The sequence below is a fragment of the Melozone crissalis genome, unplaced genomic scaffold (assembly GCF_028551555.1).
Source record: "Melozone crissalis strain CALT ecotype California unplaced genomic scaffold, PUWL_Pcris_2 ptg000120l_1, whole genome shotgun sequence".
NCBI lineage: Eukaryota > Metazoa > Chordata > Aves > Passeriformes > Passerellidae > Melozone > Melozone crissalis.
Genome location: NW_026535896.1, coordinates 3862980 through 3881529, shown reverse-complemented (window position 1 = coordinate 3881529; position 18550 = coordinate 3862980). Strand labels below are relative to the sequence as shown.

The 18550-nt window shown below is 46.9% G+C and overlaps 1 protein-coding gene across 3 annotated transcripts in view; it reads left to right on the top strand.

The window, feature by feature from the left end:
- Positions 1-18550, top strand: part of ARHGAP32 (Rho GTPase activating protein 32) — a 247179-nt gene that overhangs the window by 56734 nt on the left and 171895 nt on the right. Inside the window, exon 1 of one of the 3 annotated variants that reach the window (XM_054292845.1) lies at positions 8535-8578. The exons of the other annotated variants lie outside the window; for them this stretch is intronic. The gene's annotated coding sequence lies outside the window, so the exon portion shown is untranslated. Of the gene's footprint in view, positions 1-8534; positions 8579-18550 lie in introns of those variants that run through there. 3 annotated transcript variants of the gene reach the window in all.

The window sequence follows — 18550 nt, the reverse complement described above, 5'->3', positions numbered from 1 at the left end:
TTTACACAGCTGGAAAAAGCCTTGTATAAAGGTGAATTCCCAATTTGAGGTGACCTGTGTGATGCTGCTTGACACACAAGCTTTAAATCCAGGGTTATACCAAGAATTTCCTAATTTCCTCTCCCAGTCTGCCCTGCAGTGCAGAACTGTCTGGATTTTGTGTGACTGAGCTGATCCTTCTGCTGCTTCTCCTGTGTCTCCCATTTTAACAGAACTGTATTGTCTCCTTCAGCAGTCCCAGCTGATTTAACTGGATTTCTTTCCCTTCTTCAGCTTTCAAACTTGCTGCAGAGCAAGGGAGAGACTGTCACCTGTGTTGTGCTTGGAGAAGGAATGCTTTTCCTAGCTGTATTTCCAGAGCCAGGAAAATAGTTCTCTATTAGCATAACAGTGTGTCCCATGTCTGGATAAATGACCTGGAGGAGCAAATCCTGTACTTTGTCAAGTGGTTTTGGTGTCAAGATGTCAATGCTTGTGTCAAGACCTCTGGATAGTGGATTTAACTTTGGTGGATTTTGTTAGCATTTCATTTGCCCATCAGAGCGGTGGGCATAAAATGTTGATTTAGGGGCAGTAGAAGAAGAGTGTTAAAAACTAAACCCAAGTGGTGTTCCTCAGCTTTTTCCAACCTCTCTCCATAGGTTTAAGAATTGCAAGACTTGCTTGAAAAGACTTGCTTTTTAAATTGTGGCAGGGTAAAGTATTTTCTTAGAAAGCAACACCTGGGAAAGGAGATACAGGGCATTTTGTGATAATGAAGGAATGAAAGAATGGAAAGAAGAATATTGATAATGGAAGGGTTGAAGTAACAGCAGCAGTAACAATGAAGGATGCGAGTGGGAGAGTGGGGTGATAAGGTGGAGAGCAGGAAACAAAGGATGAGAACTTGAAAAAGAGAAAGCAGCTGAGTGGGAACCTGATGAAGTAAAGCAATGGAGAGAGATGTGAAGAGCAGGGCAAAGTGAAAGTTGGATGTGAGGTTTTGGGGCATTTGATATGGCTTAAAACACACTTAAGTAGAGGAGGAACGATTCTGAAAATGTCTTCTAATAATATGAGAGCAAGGCAGGGGTCATGAGGGGTCATTTAAAGACACCTTCCTGTGCAGAAGTGTTTGTGCAGAATCCAGCTTCAGTCAGATGAAGCTTCCTGCAGGATTCACATCCTCACCTTCTGGGATGTGTGCCCTGACTTCCTCAGCAGTCCCAAATCACTGATCTCTGAAGAAATAGTGCACATTCTTTTATGGGTTAACGTGGAGAGCTTGGATGACACTCAGTGCAAGCTCTGAGAGGTTACTCAGGCAGCTTTGGGAATGTTTGAGTAATCACTGCTCTTCTGACTTTCAGCTCCCTGCTTTGCACAGGGAGAACATCAGCAATATCCTTTACTAGGTGAGGTGCTTGGGTACTGAGTGTGGAGAAGGAAGGTTTAACTGCCTTCTAATCTAACATGATTAGAAAGAATAGAACTGAGAGATTGTACAGATGGAGGTACTTAAACCACAGTATCTACAAACTTTAATGTCTGAACAGGCAAAACTGTAGCCCTGTTTCAGAGAGGGTCAGTCAGAGTGAAAGGAGAATGACAGCTGTGATAAGAGCAGGCAGTGACACAGAAGACAGAAATTCTCCACTCTTTCTCTCCTTGCAACTGTCTTGGGGACATTTTAAATAAAAGCTTTCATCCAGGAGGAAACTGAGGTGAGATAGAGGCAGAATTATTACTAGAGCTATTACAGTATATTCCTGTGAGTCAAATCATGATTGCCTAATATAAAACCAGATCAGCTCATTGCCAGCTTTACACCTGGGGAAAAAACAAACTGGAGTTCTTTGTAGGACTGTGTATTTAGACACAGTGCATTTAGTGCCTGACAGCTGCACCAGAGATGCTTAATGCAATTCCCAGCTCTTCCACGTGGGAAGCTCCCTGCTGTGCAGGTGTGGAGTCACAGCACTCCTGGTGCAGAGGAGAGACTGCAATCCCATGGGACACCTTCCTGCAGCTGCAGGTGCACTGCTCTGGTGGTCTGGACTGTCCACAGCGCTGACAACTGACACACATTTTTCAGTTCATATGGCAAAAGAGAGGATCATCTTGTACTTAAAGAGCAGCTGGGCTGAAAAGGATCTTGGGGAAATGTGGAACGATGCTCAGAAAGGAGAGGGATGGACAGATGGGGGAAGCATTTGAAATTTTTCAACTCCTGTGCAGTCTCCTCTGGTTATAGATACCTGGATGCTCAAATCACTTGCAGGAAGTTCTTTCTGTGTCCTTGCTAGTGCAGAGCTCTTGCTCTGGAGAAGAGGCTGCTCTGTGAGTTGCTTCTTTTGGGTGCCAGGTGCTGTTACCTGGGGGAGCTGTGACCTGGGGGTTCTGAAATGTGTCTGTGCTGATGGCATTTGATCTGTTCCTCCACTGCTCAGACTTGGTTGCTTTCCACCACATTCAGTCTCAAACTGTGGCTCTCTCTTGTGGGCCCCTTCTGTCATCCAGCTTTAATGAACAGAGTTTCTCTCTTGGCCATGAATTTTAAGGGTGGCAGAGCTCTTCACAGCAGTGTCAGGACTCAAACACCTCTTTCCCCTGAGCTGCCCCTGCTCCTCCCTGCTGCTGAACCTGCTCTTGTTTTCTCTGAGGCTGGAGAAACCCAGACCTTGTGTGTGATAATTACTGTACGTGCTTCCCTCTCTCACATCTCTGCTCTCCATCCCTCGGGAGTTTTTCTTGTCCTTGTAGCTTATCTTGCACTTTCTCAAGGTTCAGTGAGACAGGTTTTCAAGTCTTGAGCCAGGTGGAAGCAAATCCAAGGAATGAGCTGCTCCTGAGCAGCTGTGACGCTGATGATCTGTTTCTCCATAGTGAACTTGTGAAAATGTAAATTTTTAACAAAGGTTGCTGTTTACTTTGTGCTACAGAGTTCTCTTTTGCCATGTCTGAGATACTTTTGAGGGGAATACTTCTGAGTGCCCGCTCATTCCCTGAGGACAGGTGCTGAGGGATTATGGACAGTGCTGAACAGAGCAGGTGGATCACACACAGAGACACACCTTGGGCACTGCACCACAGGACAAGCACAAACTTATCCTGATCAGCAGCTTGCTCAGACTGTTTGGGGGAGGAAGAAAGGCAGTATGGGAATGCTGCAATTACTCATCCAGTTAAATGTCTGCTCCACAAGGCTGGTTTCCCTTTACCCTGGAATAAGGTTTGGCTAACAGTAAGTTGCAGGGAGTATCTGTTTCTTCTTCTGGCAGAGATTCTACCAGTGAAGATTGTGGTTCATGACTTAAAAACACATGCTGTGTGTGCCATAAAGGACTTGGAGCCAGGTAGGGACTCCTTAGCTTCCTCTGTGTGCTGTGTCTGCTCTGAAGTCTGAGTATCCTATTGGAGCTTGACACTTGTGCATTTTATAATGCAAACTCCTAAGAAAGGGTCCGAGTTTTCAGTATGGGCTTGACTGGAGTGTCAGGCTTTGCGGCATTGGGGTTGTGCAGGAGTGCCACAGATTGTGCCAGTGTCATTGCACAGGTACAGCACTGCTGGCTCAGCTTGGCTCAGCTTTAGGAGGGGGAGGTGAGACAGTTTCATGTGTTTGCTCGGCATCTCTAGCAATGGCTGTGCTGCTGAGTGATCCTTTCACAGATTGTGTTGTAGCAAAAACTGCATTTGGCACCTTTAAACAGAAGGCTTGGTTGGGAGCTAAAGATGTCCCACGTTATGTACCCATTGTGGGTAGAGCTTGGTCTCCACATCCCAATCACCCTTTTTCTATGAGGTTTGCAGGGCTAGATTTTCACTGAGATCCTGAATTGTTTCTTCTTTTCTTCCCTTGATAAACACATACACTCTGCAGTTTGTGAAATCAGTAACACACCTGCAGCAGATGGGTTGGGCATCACAAACCCAAGATCTATACCAAGGAATTCAGCAGGACAGTGGTCTGGAGATGGAATGACTGTCCTGGAGGTGCAGTAATGCATAATTGGGTAAATGGCCCTTGAGATGATTGACTGGGAGCTGTGCAGCAGGGGCAGCACGCTTGTGTTTAAAGTGCAGCCTTGGGTGCAGCTCTTGCCCGGGACAGTGTGCAGGAATGTCCTCCTGGACAGGCCCTGGGAGTGCCTGCTCAGCACTCCTGCCCTCAGTGGGAGCAGGGCTGCAAACAGCCTCCCAGAGGCTCACCCGGCCCGAGCTGTGCCTGAGGAGCCTCTGCTATGGGCACAGCTTGAAAGGCTTTTACATATGTGCTGTCAGTCACAAAGTGCAGCCTAGTTTTCTCTTTCTTGTGCTGTGATTCACCAGGTCCTTCCGGTATAAAACCACCATTCTTCATAAAAAATTACATTAAACAGGCCTTGAACAACTGCACTCTGTGCCTGGGGGAGGCAAATGTCCTGTCATAATCCTCAGGAGAGAGCAGTTTGTGACCTATATCATTAATTAGCAGTGAAATAGTTCTCAGCTTGGGCTACCAGCAAGATTTTCTTTTAAATATTTTAGCTTCTTAGTTCCAGCTGTCCAGTTGGTCTCTGTTTCATGAACTTGCTTCAGTGTGTATTGAGCAGCACCTCAGTTAAAACTGTGGTTGTAAAATACCCTACAAGAATGGTGGTGCTTCATATAATTTACTTAAAAATTTGTATATCTTAACATTGAACTATTTTCACATTAAATTAATTTACTTTTGGAAACAAGAGAGATCCTGCAGTGTCTTCTTCTGCATACATTATTAATGGCAATCCATTTTTAATTTAATGAAAAATTGTGCAAAGAGCAATGGAGGAAGGCTTGCAGTATCCTTGGTCTTTTTCTGCCTAGATAACCTCAAGCAATCAAAGAGGTTATATTTAAAATCCTCTCTTGGTTGGCACTTTTATCTTCTTAAATGGAATAGTGTTTAAACTCAGAGAAACTATCAAAGGTGGAAGGAAGGTACTGGCAGAGGTGAGAAGTGGTAAAGAATTGTATAATCCTGTTCCTTAAGTGGTTGACAGAAATTCCTGTTAGAGAATTGTCTGAAATAGGTGTTGCTGTTGCAGCTTCCCAAAATTTATTTACGTGGTAGAAAGCTGAATCATTCTGTAATCAAATTATCCGTGTTAGTTCTATCAACCTGAAGTTAAACAAATTGGTCATGGGTTGAGCCGTGTCACAGAACAGCTTTCCAGGTTGGAGATTTGTTTTGAATTTGACTCTTGAGTCACCCGCTGTTACTCCAAGGATTAAGAGATAAAATGTTTCCAAGCCAATTCCTATTTAAACAGCAAATTAGAGCTTGCAGTTAGTGATACCTCTCTGCTCTGCTCTCTTAATTGAAAAAACAGCGCCAAACCCCCATTTGAGTCACTTGTTATTATGATAATTCAAGCCCTAGCTAGAGGTAAAGCAAAGCTGACTGGAGAGAGATCTTGTCTGCATTGGAAAAATGATCCATTACTGTCAAAACTTACCTCCAGCAGAAAGAACCCAGCCCATGTGCAGGAGAGTTGTGAGGTTACATCAAACCAGTGCAGTTTTGAGCCTGGTTGTCTTAAGAGACATCTACAAGACCTTTTTAAATGTGACACTTGGACATGCACAGTGGTAAATGTCCTAATAACTGGTAAATTCTAGTTAGCTGTGAAACAAAGTCTTTATCAATGTTTAGCTGTACAGTCCCGAGCCCTGGCCTTGGAAAAAGGCTGTGCTGCACTGAAATGTGCAGATAAAGAGCAAGAGAGGCTCTGGCCTTGGCAGGCGTGGAGCTGAAGTGCAGAACAGGTAGCCCTGGATGAGGAGAGAGCAGATGGCAGGAGGAGCTGGAGGTGGGATCTAGCATGGAAACACAAAGCAGCAGCAGCAGGGCACAATCCCCTGCCATGCCCCCAACCCCTGGCTGTGTGGGGAGTGCATGTGCTCAGTCTCTCTGCACTGAAATGCACCTTCTCTCTGCTTGTCATAAGTTCCAGGTGGTTGGAAGGGTCTCCTGGAGCTGTAGTGAATACATTTCCCTAATTTTTCCCCACAGCTATTTCTGCTCCTCTAAGCAGGGTAGTAGACCTTAAGCGGTAGCACATGCTGTGTGGACAGTGTCTGTTGTGCTTTTATGCTTTATCACTTTCTGAAGTGACAGCTTTGGTTTTACTTTGGTTCTGTTTCATTCAGCTTGGATTGAACACTGTTCACCAGGAACTGTGGAACTGGGTTTTAGTTAGTCTCACTCCTTTAAGCAGAGGTTTATCTTCTGTCTGTGGTCACCTTAGGGTGCAGTATGTTATTGTAGCACACCTGGGTGGAGAATTTCCACAGAGTTTCCTACCTTGTGTTCTCATTCTGTTGGTGCTTTGGGGTCTTGGACCACTGGGGACCTCTGCCCTGGCTCTGTCCCCGTCACTTCATGCAAATCCTTCACTTCTCAGTGTGCTTCTATTTTCTCCTGTCTTGGAATTGGAATTAAGTTCCCCACTCAAGTCAGAGAGGTCAAGTCCACCAGTTGAGGTATAAAATCCCTGGGATGAATCCACGCAGTATCCCTTGGTCTGTCACTGGGAGCTGCAGGTGAGGGCTCCAGGGGCATGAAGGGTTTTTAAACAGCTTCTGCAGCCCAGCAGCCACTAATGCAAAATGAGAACAGCTTTCTTCCCCTCAATGGACGTGTTGTTTCCTATTAAGTTCTTCTGTCTTTAGGTTGTCCCATTCCTGCATGTCTGTTTTAGTGAAACAAAGAAAAATTAGCATTGGGAAAGAGGGATTTGGAAAGGATCATTAAGCTTTCTAGGCACAGAAGGGTATAACCTGTTTGACTTTGCTCAGCTTTGCCAGGCTTGAATCTTCCCTGTCTCCTGTAAGTGCTGAGCTCATGCTTGGCCTGGCTGTGTCCTTAGGCATCAGGGCTGATGAACGGGGTTATTGTCACTCGGTTATACAGCATTTAGCAAGCAGCGCCGATCCAACCATTACAGACTAAAAGATAACAGTTATGCAGACTGTTCTGTATAATTTGGGGTTGTGCGGCCTCCTCTGTTGAATTTTAAACAAAAAGGTGTTGTTTTGGAAGTCTTTTTGTCTTTCTGAACTTGGCGTTTTGCTGAGTCCAAACAGCATACAGAATTTCACCCCCTCCAAATCTTCATGTACACTGATAACCCTCAGCATCCCACCGACTTAAAAGGAGCTATGTGCAAAACCTTTAGATTCCACATGGAGTTTCCATGGGCTGCAGCAGAACAATATCCAGCATTGCTACAAATTCTAGCTTGTACCTTTGAGCTTCAGGCAGGAGTAGCAGTAATAACAATACAGAAATTCTTGGGCTGTTTCATAGAAGTGAGAAGAGCTCTGCATTCTATACTGGTACAGAAAGATTAAAATGACTTGATGAAGGTCACGCAACAAGCTGATGGCCAAGCCGGGACTGAGGGCCATACATCATCCAGGCTTTCCTCTTATTTGATAGACCTCAGTGCTTTAGATGGAGAGCTCATCATCCTCACTGCTGCATTGGTGGTCTGGTGAAGAATTTCAGTCTTTTAATGGGATCTGAAAGTTGGGTTATAATAATTATTTCTCAATTTTGGTTTGGTGTATGAACCAGAAATTGTAATAGCAGTTTTTACACAGCTTCTTTTCAAACTGGCTGCATAAACAGAAAAATAAATTAAGGCTTGCGAGTCTCCTCTGGGAATGCAGTAAATATTACCCTGTTTTCCAAAAGGAGGAAGCAGAACAGCAAACATTAATGTGATATATCCAAGGTTAACCAGTTGGCAGAACTGGGAATAACTCCTTCTTGTAAGGTCCTTACTGGTCACCTGTTTAAGTGTTGTTCAGGGGTTGGACCATGCAGAGCAGGTGGAAACATCCCTGCGTGTATCCGAGGGATGGGGATGGAGGTGACCAGGACAAGCGATGCCTTTTCCTCCTGCATCCGGGAAAGGGTTACAGCTGAAATGCCTGTAGCAGCCTCAGGAAAACATGAATCGGTGCTGCTGAGGGAGGGCAGGATGGGAGCCCAGATCCGCGAGCTGCCTTGTGCTTTTCTATTATAAACAGCCCTTTCTGCGGGGGTTAAACCCGGGGCTCCGGAGCACCGCGGCGGGGCTGCCGCGGGAGCAGCCCCTGCCCCAGCCGCTGCCCCTTCCTTCCTTCCCCGGCCGCTCCATCCCGCTGCTGCCGCGGCCCCGGGCGTGCTGTGCTGGGCTGTGTGTGCTGTGCTGTGTGTGCTGCCAGCTCTGTGCTGTGTGTGCTCTGTGCTGCGTGTGCTGTGCTGTGCTGTGTGTGCTGTGCTGTGTGTGCTCTGTGCTGCGTGTGCTGTGCTGTGCTGTGTGTGCTGTGTGTGCTGTGCTGTGTGTGCTCTGTGCTGCCTGCTCTGTGCTCTGTGCTCTGTGCTGTGTGTGCTCTGTGCTGCCTGCTCTGTGCTCTGTGCTGCCTGCTCTGTGCTGTGTGTGCTCTGTGCTGTGTGCCGTACACGCAACATGGAGGGAGGGACCGGCGCCGCCGCCGCCTTCCCCGGCAGCCGCTCGGCCGCGCTCGCCGCGGGCACCGCCGGAGCCGCAGCCGCAGCCGGGAGCGGCCTCGATGGATCGCACAGGTCAGTGCCAGCCGTACCCTCGGGACGCCCCTCCGGGACGAGCCTCCCTTCCCCTCCTTTATTTTAACCCTCATCAATGGCGTGCTGAGACCGTGTCTCCGAGGGATGTAATTGTTTCACACTTGGTCAGAGCCGGCGATGCCTAATAAAAATGTAGAGCGGGATTAAGGAAGGCAAGCGTGGCGTTCCCACCCAGCAAATGCAAGCTCATTTTAATATTTGCTGTATTTTTTAACCCATGTAGATGACTGTGTGTCTGAAGTGGTTGAGCGTTTGAATGGAGAAAGGTTAATTGCCTGCTTCAGCCACATTACACTGTGCAGCTCCCACCAGCATGCAGAAAGCAGACAAAGTCTAATTTTGCATCCCATCCTTTTTGTGACAGCAGTCCTTGAGGCATTTTCCGGTAAAGTGTGCAGAATGCGGTTATCAGCATGACAGAAAATGCATTTTTTCTACTAAAAAATGTACTATATCCTGTGCATAGCAGAGAGGAGCACACAGTGTGTACTTTGTGTGAAAGCAGCAATAGTCACAAGGGCTCTTTGCTGAGTGTATTTTTCTCCCTTTCTAATGGATAACTAAGAACCGTTGGTGGGATATGGGTTTAGGAGCAGTAGTTCTGGAGGGCCAGGTTATCTTATGTGTGTTGTTAAAATTCTTGTGGAATGAGGCAGTGCTGATTATCTTCAGGGCAAATCATCTCCTTCACCCTGGGCTCGGGTTTGTGCTCTGCCTGATAGGAAGTATGCCTGGTGCTGCTGCAGTTCCACTGGGACTTTCTACTTCAGGGCTGAAAGTGAATAAATATTTACTGCTGAGGTAAAAAGGAGGGAGCTGTGGACCCAGTATCAGTTAAAATTTGCTGTTACCACCTACCTGGGTTACAGATCAAGGCAGTTGTACCACACCAGAAGTTATTTATGAACCAAGGTGCCAGAAGCTGGAGATGCAGATTCTTATTTCACTGTTTAATACATTATCAACAAAGTCTTGGTAATTTATGCTGACTCCTCCTACTGCACTTACACTGCCAGAAACTGAAGGAGAGTAGCTCACCATCAGTACTGCAAAATTTCTTTGAATTTGTCTGTGTTTTCTTTCTTCCTTGAAATATTTATCCTTAGGAAAGCTGCTGCTGGATATCTGCTCATTGTTTGACTTGGGCACTGTGAGAAAAGTAGTTGGAAAATTTTGGTTCCACTTACTTGGAAACAAAACTGTATTTAAAAATTAACTGTGTCTAGTGCGCTAATGCTGAAGGCTTTACACTCCCTGGCTTCCTTTGTCATGGAAAAAGCACAAAATGCAATATATTGGCAATATGTTGTTACCCAAGGATAGAACCACAGGCTTACCAGAGGGAATTTTGTAAATAGGAACTACAGGATTTGTGTTTGGTGTGAATTCCCTTGGGAATGAGAGCTTTGATATTTGTGAGAAGCTGGCAATGTCAGTATGTACAATATGAGGTTTCTGGCTGAAGACAGTTTAGCAGTGGTTTGATAAAATCTATGCAGTTTTCCTTCGAATGGATCTTGTCATCCAAGAAGTCTGCAGATTAAATAGGTTTTAGTTCTGGCAGCTACATGCCCTTTTTTTGTCACTTGTGCAGAGAGTCCAGAGTATGACAGAACTAAGGATGAGCTTATTTTGGTTGGCTTTCTGAATGCAGATCTCTTGCTCATGTCCTGCCTTTCAGCACAGAGATAAAATTGGTATTGTTTTTTGGAAGCAAAGCTTGCATTTAACAGGATTATAGGAGTATTTTTAACTTCCTGCTCTCACTCCAGTGCTCCTGATGGATGCTTGGAGTGCGAGGAGTTTGCTGGTTGTTGATGTCAAAGTGAATGTGCTGTGCTGATGCAGATTTTCTTGAGGAGAAACGTCCTTTTCTGAGTGGCACATGGGAGGGCTGCAGAGTCCTTGTCCTGCCCATGGCAGTGGCTTTGGGGCTGGAGGGAAGGGGGGCAGAAAGCAGCAGGGCCGAGCTGGTTCAGGGCAGCGGCTGGGAGGGCAGGGCAGAGCCCTGTGTGTTCCAGGGATGGGGAATATCTCCGGAGCCAGGCTGGGGTTGATGTTCGGAGCTGGCGCTCGCACGGGCAGCCCGGGGTGGTGGCTTGGGTGTCACAGCGTGTCCCCTGCCCACGGCTGAGCTGCCTGTCCTCCTGACCTCTGCCTGCCCTCCAGCTCCGGCACACAGCTTTCCCAGGCTCCGGCCCCCTGGGATGCTTTCCATGGAAAAAACCCCCACATTTTTTCTTGTGCAAGGAGGGGACAGCTTTATCATCCGTTAGTGAGCGCGTCCTTGGCTCCCCCAGGTCTTTTTGCAACAACCAGTGTAACAATGTCCTGTGTCACATATCCTCAGTATTTATATCAAAAATACAAAAATAATCATTTAATCCCGCTTTGTCAAGCATTTTGGTTTAATCTTCCTTTGTGTTGAACCGTGTTTCTCCTTATTATTTGATACTTTATGAAAACTTCATGCTCTAGTGTCAGGGACTGCAGTTTAATATTTTGATATTCTGCTTCTGATAGTTGTCATTAAAGGGAATTAAATCCTTAGTTTTCACCTATGTTGAAAAAAAGGAATGTAATTCCCAGCTACTATTCAGTTATCAGCCTGAAGAAAAGAGGAAAAAAAGCCCCCAGAATCCCTGGTGAAAAGAAGAAATAAGGTGAGTTTGAAACAGTGGATGTGATGGACAGAAAACAGGAGAACTTGGATGGGATCTGAGCTTCCCAGTCCTGAGGATAAAGACCAAAGCAGGCAGCTCTTTAGCTGTTGAGTCAGAGCAGGGCAGACTCCAGTGTCTTTTCATGTAAAGAGAAAAAACAGGCACATGTACACCTTTTGTGGGGTTTTTTGAATATTGGGAATAGTGACAGGATGCAGCGGCAGGGGCTGAGAAGGAGTGGGCATTTCTAGAATTCCATCCAGCTCCTTAGGATGGGGTGATGCAGCTAGTCACCTGCTCTCTGTTGTGTATTTGTTGGAGGAGGTTGTGTGTGCTGTTTCTGGAGCATGCAAACATGCCTGAATTGGGGATCCAGAAAGAAGCTGAAGGATAACCCTCAGCGCCTGGGTGCATTTCACACTGCTAGCTGTTCCTTTGGCTGATGGGAAGATCCAGTGTGATTTAGAGTGGGGATGACAGAAGAAGGAGGAATTTGAACTTGGTACCTTGCTTTACTGCGCCATTTGTAGTCCAGCATCTCTTACATCCGTGTTCACTCCTTCTGAAAGTGTGACTGTGGAATTAGTTTTCCCAGCACCTCTGGAGACACCTTGGAGCTGATGTAACACCTGCTCTTCCATCAGTTGCCTCTCCTTACGCAATCCACATCTTATCTAGTTTGCTTCTTCCCCTGGGTAAAACAGCAGCAAAAGTGCAGTACTTGCTAAAAGGTCTGTTCTAGTTTTCCTTCAGTCTGGTCCGAGGAGCTGTGTGGTGGCAGAGGCCACCCTTGGTTGCAGTAGCTGTACTGGCAGAGCCAGGCGTGCCCAGGAACAGGCTGGATGTGTGGGATCATCTGTGTCACATTTTGGTGCATTTATAAAGGGTTGGGCCTTGCCTCTCCCGTCAGCAGGTGCCACGCCTGACTAAACTCCTGAGGCAGCCAGAGGTGACACAGCATTGCTGCTCCTTGGGTTCCTGACTTACTGCAGGCTCACTCCGAGGCTCCTCAAAGGTCTAAATTCTCCAGCTAATCCAGCTTGGGGAAGGACTTCAAACCTGATACTTCCCATAATGTTAAATACCAGAAAGCCCTTGTTCATTGGCACTGATGGGAGTTTAACTCAGCTCTTTGTTTCTCGCCTCAGACAGTTCAAGCTGGGGACAGTTTTAGCTGGGGCATCCTCTGGCTTTTCTGGAATAAGAACAGAGCTGGACACAGAGCTGATACACGACCAGTGGTGGTGGTGGCTTTCTCCTGGCAGATGGATTTAGGGCAGTGTGCAGCCCTGGTGGGGTTTAACCACCCTTGGAAGGGGCAGTTTTGTGGCTGTGACTCTGCCCCGGATCCCCGGGTGTGTGTCCCTGTTCCGAGCGTGACACTGATGAACGCCAGCAGGCTGGGGTTTCTCCCTTTCATTGTGCATTATACATAGATTTTCCTACTCACTATTGAATAGTCAAAGATTTCTCAAAATGTTTATAAATTAGTGCTCCAAACCTTGTTCAGGACTGGAATGTGGCAGATGAGATTTCAGCCCTTAAGGAGTATTTTAATTGTGCAAACTGGCTTGATTCTCTGGCCGCTTGTTTTCATTTGTGTATTTCAGAAGGCTTTGTCCTTTTAGAAGTGAAACATAACAAGATACCACACAAACCTTCTTCAGAAATAATAAATACAATATTTCCAAGCCTTTTCAGTCTGCTGTTCTCTGTGCATTTGCTCTTACTGATACTTTAGTGGAATAGCTTTGCTTGCTGTATGAGATAAATGTCATTTGTAAATGAGCATTGTATCTCTTTGTAGTGTCACTGTGCTGCCTTCTGTTTTGGGAGTGTAAATGTGCTGTGCCAGTGCATGCCATGCTTTTAAAAAAACTATTGACATAAAATATCCAACTATTTTAAGTGTATATGCCTACAGTGGCTCTGTGAAAATCTGTATGTGTTCTAATAAGGGTGTGCTACAGGAAGGCTTTTGACAACCCAAAGTCCATGCAATTGAGAGCCAAAAAGTAGATAAAAAGAGCGCTTAACTACTTGGTACCTTTTTTTTTCATGGTTTCTGAGCAAATCTCATAATTTGATGGGAAGAGGGACCAGGACCAGATTTTCATGTTTTCCTTTAGTAGAACTTTGAATGGCATCAGGCACCCAGCAAAGCCCTTGCTACAGGTGAAATAAGAGTGGGTTTTGACCTTGGGCATGTGCTGTAACAAATTCGATACGAGGTGTTGGGTGCTCGGGCACTCTCCTGGGAGGATAAAGGCAGTGACTCCTCCTGACATACTTTTGCATAAGCGAAATCTACTGCAAAACCAGCTCTTGGTGGTGTCAGCCCAGGGAGCAGCCAGAGGGTAGGAGCAGATCTGAGCCTTTTCTGCAGTTAAATTGGTCTCATTTGGAACACTGAGAGGGGAGCAGGCTGGCTGGAGGACTTGGCTAGCCAGAAACAAGGTATGGCTTGTGAAAAATAGAGCAAGAAGAGGAAACTATGCTGATGTCTTCATCTTGCAGGGTCTCATCTAATGCTCAGTGTTGACAGCTTCATTTAAAGGGACTTTTGCAGCTCTGTGTGGTACCAGGGGAGCTGCTTCTGGGCACACATGAAAGCACTTTTAGATTTTCATGGGCTGGGAATCTCCGTTCACTGTTAACGGTGGGGGAACAAGGCCAACACACACCAGATATCAATTTCAGAGGATGGTCATTCTTTAATCCTGGTATTTGTGGTTGCAGAGAACCATTAAATTTGTGCCCAGAAGGTTAACCAAAGCTGTGTTGAGTTTTTTTGTATACAAATGAATTTGTTCAACACTGCCACAGTTGCTCATCACTTTCTGCAGGGGCAATATGATGAGATTAACAAACCTCTTCCATATCTGATCCTCACACCCCCCTGGGAAGCTGTGAAAGTCGGAGCTCTGCTGCTCCTGTGTGGGGTCTGCTCTGGCAAAGCCCAGAGCTGTTCTTTATGAGACATGTTGGGATGTGGTTGCTGGGATGATGGAGGAGCTGAGCTTCCATCTGCAGCCTTGGAGCCAGCATGAGTTTGGGAAACAGCAGAGCTGCTGAGGCTGCCAGCCAGAGGTTCGTTATTGAAAGAAAAGACAAACACCCCCTCCTTTTTCCCGCTGGACTACTCTGGAGAGGGAAGCAAGTTTCATGGGGAGATAATTACGCTACTGGAAAAACTGCTGTGACAGCTCCCAGCACCACAAGTGAAGTTCTTGTGGAGAAAAAGCCATGTTAGACATACCAATTCCTTCCTTTTTCTCTCACAGTTCATCTGGTGTGCAGGCACAATGTTGTCCTGGGGCACTTGAAACTTCCTTAGCTCCTTGCCTTGGCTTTCCTTACCAGCTTCACCCTAAAAAAGTTTGCTGTTTCTAATGAAGTTTGTTGTTTTAAAATGACACACTTCGTGGTCTGGTTTAGGAATGCAAATGGACACCTGAATTACATTTTACCCTGCTTATAAAAGTATCCATGATTGATTGCCTCTGAGTGCAAAACGGGAAGCTTTTTCTTTAAAGCAGAACCAAAATGAAGAAGAAGAACTCTCACAGTTCCTGTGTGTGTTTATACATATATGTGTATATATATTTATGTATACATATAAGCAGCACAGAATGAACCAAAACTCCAACTAAGTATTTATTCTGAAGCTGTGTTGTGCTCCTGGGCTTTGTTTATGCTGTGTTTTTAGCCTTGTTGAGGTGATAACTGTTTTGTCACATAGTTCATGGAAACCTGCCTGAATCTGTTGATTAGATCTTGCTGGATATCTGCCCAGCTTACAGCCCTTTCTGTGCAAAGTCCATGCTTCATTTTTAATTAATTTCCCCCAGTTTCCCCTTGGTGTCTCTGCAGTTAACAAAAAAGGCTTTTCCTCAGTTCTGGAGTGGTAGAACCTTGGCAGAGATGTTGCTTCTTCCCTTGTGTGTAGGACTGATGATTTGCAGAAATAATACAGCTTTTCTGCACTCTTCAGTATTAACAAACATCGGAGACACACGATTCACACAAAAAGCTTTCTCCAGCAAATGTTCCTGGGTTTGAGCACATTCTCCCTTTTCAGTGCTTGACCACACATGGAACTTCTCAGGAGCAGCTGCTCACAAATAATTCCAGATGTCGAAAGACCCTGAATGCAGTGTTGTGTTTTGTATGGCGCCTGTTTGTGTTGACCTTTCCCAATCCCTTTTCTTGCTTTTTAGGCTCAGGATCACCTCTTAGCTCATTTTAAATATGTATTCAAGACACTTTTAAATCCCAAAATTCACAGACAAAAGGCAAAACTCCTTTTATTTGTTGTTCTGCTCTTCTCTCCATTTGGGGCTGGTAGACAGAGAGTGCTTGGCTGCTGCTGTCACTGTCCCTTTAGAAAGAATGGTGGGATTTGCTGGGTCTGCACAGCAGACAGCATCAGTCCTGGTCTTGGCTTTGTTGCTTATTAATTTCAGGAGTGAGCTTTATTTCCCTGAGAATTTGTTACTTAGTTCAGTGCTCAGGTTGGAACCATTGGCAAAGGAAAATCTGAGCCACTTGGCCACAGGACTCTGTGAAGATAAAGATTTCCCTTCCAGGACTATTGAATGCAGCTCCTTGATTCTGATTGTCCTGATTTCTCGTGTCTGGTTTGGCAGGGGAATGTCAGAGCAAGGATGGTTGCAGAGGCTGTGAGTCAGTTCCAGAGGAGCCTTGGAGTGAGCAGTGGGGTTTGTGCTTGGCCACGCTGCCGCAGGAGCCCCGAGAGCAGGAGCAGGGCTGGGAGCTCTGGGCCCTGCTGGGCTGGCTGAGAGCAGCAGGAGCAGGGCTGGGAGCTCTGGGCCCTGCTGGGCTGGCTGAGAGCAGCAGGAGCAGGGCTGGGGGCTCTGGGCCCTGCTGGGATGGCTGAGAGCAGCAGGAGCAGGGCTGGGAGCTCTGGCCCTGCTGGAATGGCTGAGGAGCAGCAGGAGCAGGGCTGGGAGATTTGGGCCCTGCTGGAATGGCTGAGAGCAGCAGGAGCAGGGCTGGGAGATTTGGGCCCTGCTGGGATGGCTGAGAGCAGCAGGAGCAGGGCTGGGAGCTCTGGGCCCTGCTGGAATGGCTGAGAGCAGCAGGAGCAGGGCTGGGAGCTCTGGCCCTGCTGGAATGGCTGAGGAGCAGCAGGAGCAGGGCTGGGGGCTCTGGGCCCTGCTGGGCTGGGGGCTCTGGGCCCTGCTGGGCTGGCTGAGAGCAGCAGGAGCAGGGCTGGGAGCTCTGGGCCCTGCTGGGCTGGCTGAGAGCAGCAGGAGCAGGGCTGGGAGATTTGGGCCCTGCTGGGCTGGATGAGGAGCAGCAGGAGCAGGGCTGGGAGCTCTGGGCCCTGCTGGGCTGGCTGAGGAGCAGCAGGAGCAGGGCTGGGAGCTCTGGGCCCTGCTGGGCTGGCTGAGAGCAGCAGGAGCAGGGCTGGGGGCTCTGGGCCCTGCTGGGCTGGCTGAGAGCAGCAGGAGCAGGGCTGGGAGCTCTGGGCCTGCTGGGCTGGGGGCTCTGGGCCCTGCTGGGCTGGCTGAGAGCAGCAGGAGCAGGGCTGGGTGCTCTGGGCCCTGCTGGGCTGGCTGAGAGCAGCAGGAGCAGGGCTGCCAGCTGGAATGCAGCTGCTGCTGACCCTGCCAGCACAGCCCTGCCAGCACAGAGCCCTGAGCTCCGTCGGCTGTGGGCACTGAGGCTCGCTGGGGGCTTGGCTGGCGGGGCAGGAGGGAAGGGCTTCAAACCTGCTGCTGTGAAGATGAGTTTTGTGTGGGTTCAGAAAGCCAGGATGGGTTAATTTGCAGCCAGAGGACCCAAAAGGAGTGCATTTGTGCAGAATGAACTGTTCTGTGGGTTATCAATGGCTCTGGTCCCTGTGCTTTCTAGCACCAATGTGCTTCAGAATAACTCCTACCTCCTGGAGCACAGCCCTTTGAGAGAGTGTGGGACCACTTAGGGATTTTACCACGCACTTTTCCTCTGGATTCTGTGGAGACAGGTTTAATGACACATGAGGAATGCTCTATAATTGCAGATTTCAGTGGCTTTAGAACAATGGTGAAAGTACACCCTGCTGGTTCATGGAGTGGGAACCTCCTCCTGGGCCTCTGCAGCACTTTCTGCTCCTTTGAGCAGTAGGAAGGGTGTTAAAAATAATGTACTTGGGTGCTAACACCACCTAGCTGTGATGGCAAATTGCTGGAAAATATTACTGAAGGGGGAAAAGTTCAGGCTGACTTGGTAAACTATTTCTCAGGTTTTTATTTTACTCTCTTCATGCCTTATAAACTTGCCTCCTCACACCCTGTGAACTCTGCTCTTCACACTTTATAAAACCATCATGGCAGAAATTAACAACAGAAAATTCCAGTATTTTCATTTATGTGTTTTCTTTGTGTTCAGTCCTCATATCTGTGTACAGTGGGGTTAATTCTCCTAACAAATAGCACAGCCAAGCATCAGAAGAGAAAAAGTATCTGGAGTGATATGACGTAATCGTGCATTTTCTATTCTTCCTTCACAAGTGCTGCATTGGCAGATCTGACTGGCTCTTGGAGCAGCTGTTAGATCAAGGGATGAGATAAAGCTGGGTGAAAGAGAGGGCCTGTCTCAGAGCTGCCATGCCGTGCTGTTAGGAGAATGCAGTACCTTTGGGATGGACTGAAAATTACTAAAGTTACATGTATACACAAGAGTAGAGTGAAAAAGCTAAAATGCAGTTGCATATATTGCACCTCCTCCCTTCCTTCCCCCTTCCCTTTCAAAATGGAAAACAAGTCCATGAGTGGAAGCAGTATGGACTTCTCCTTCATGTACTTGTTTGATTTTTCTAGTGCAGTGAACTGACCTTTTATAAGTTTGCACTTGTGTCTGAAATTTGTTTGATTAAAACATGTTCCTGTCATCTCCCAGGAGGGGTTTGGCTTTTCCTCTGTCCATTGCTGTTGAATTTCCTCTGCCCAGGGCCCGTGGCCCCCTCAGGAGTCCCTGTGGTCCAGCACTGACTCCCTGCCCTGAGCCTGAGCACTTCATTTCTGCACCCAAGGATTCATTTTAAAGAAATGCTCACCTTTCACAGTAACTTTTCATCTGTGGTAGGACTGGCCCCTCCAGCATTTAAAAAACAGCAATCAAGTTTCTGAAAATCACAAGTCTGACTTTAAAAATGATGCCTTTCAAGGTGTGCTTTGATTATAATTTTATTTGCTCTCCAGTTTGAGTTTTTATATGCAAGATGGGTCATGTTGTTCACATTTCCTCCACAAGATGATTTAATAGTGATACTGAAAACTGA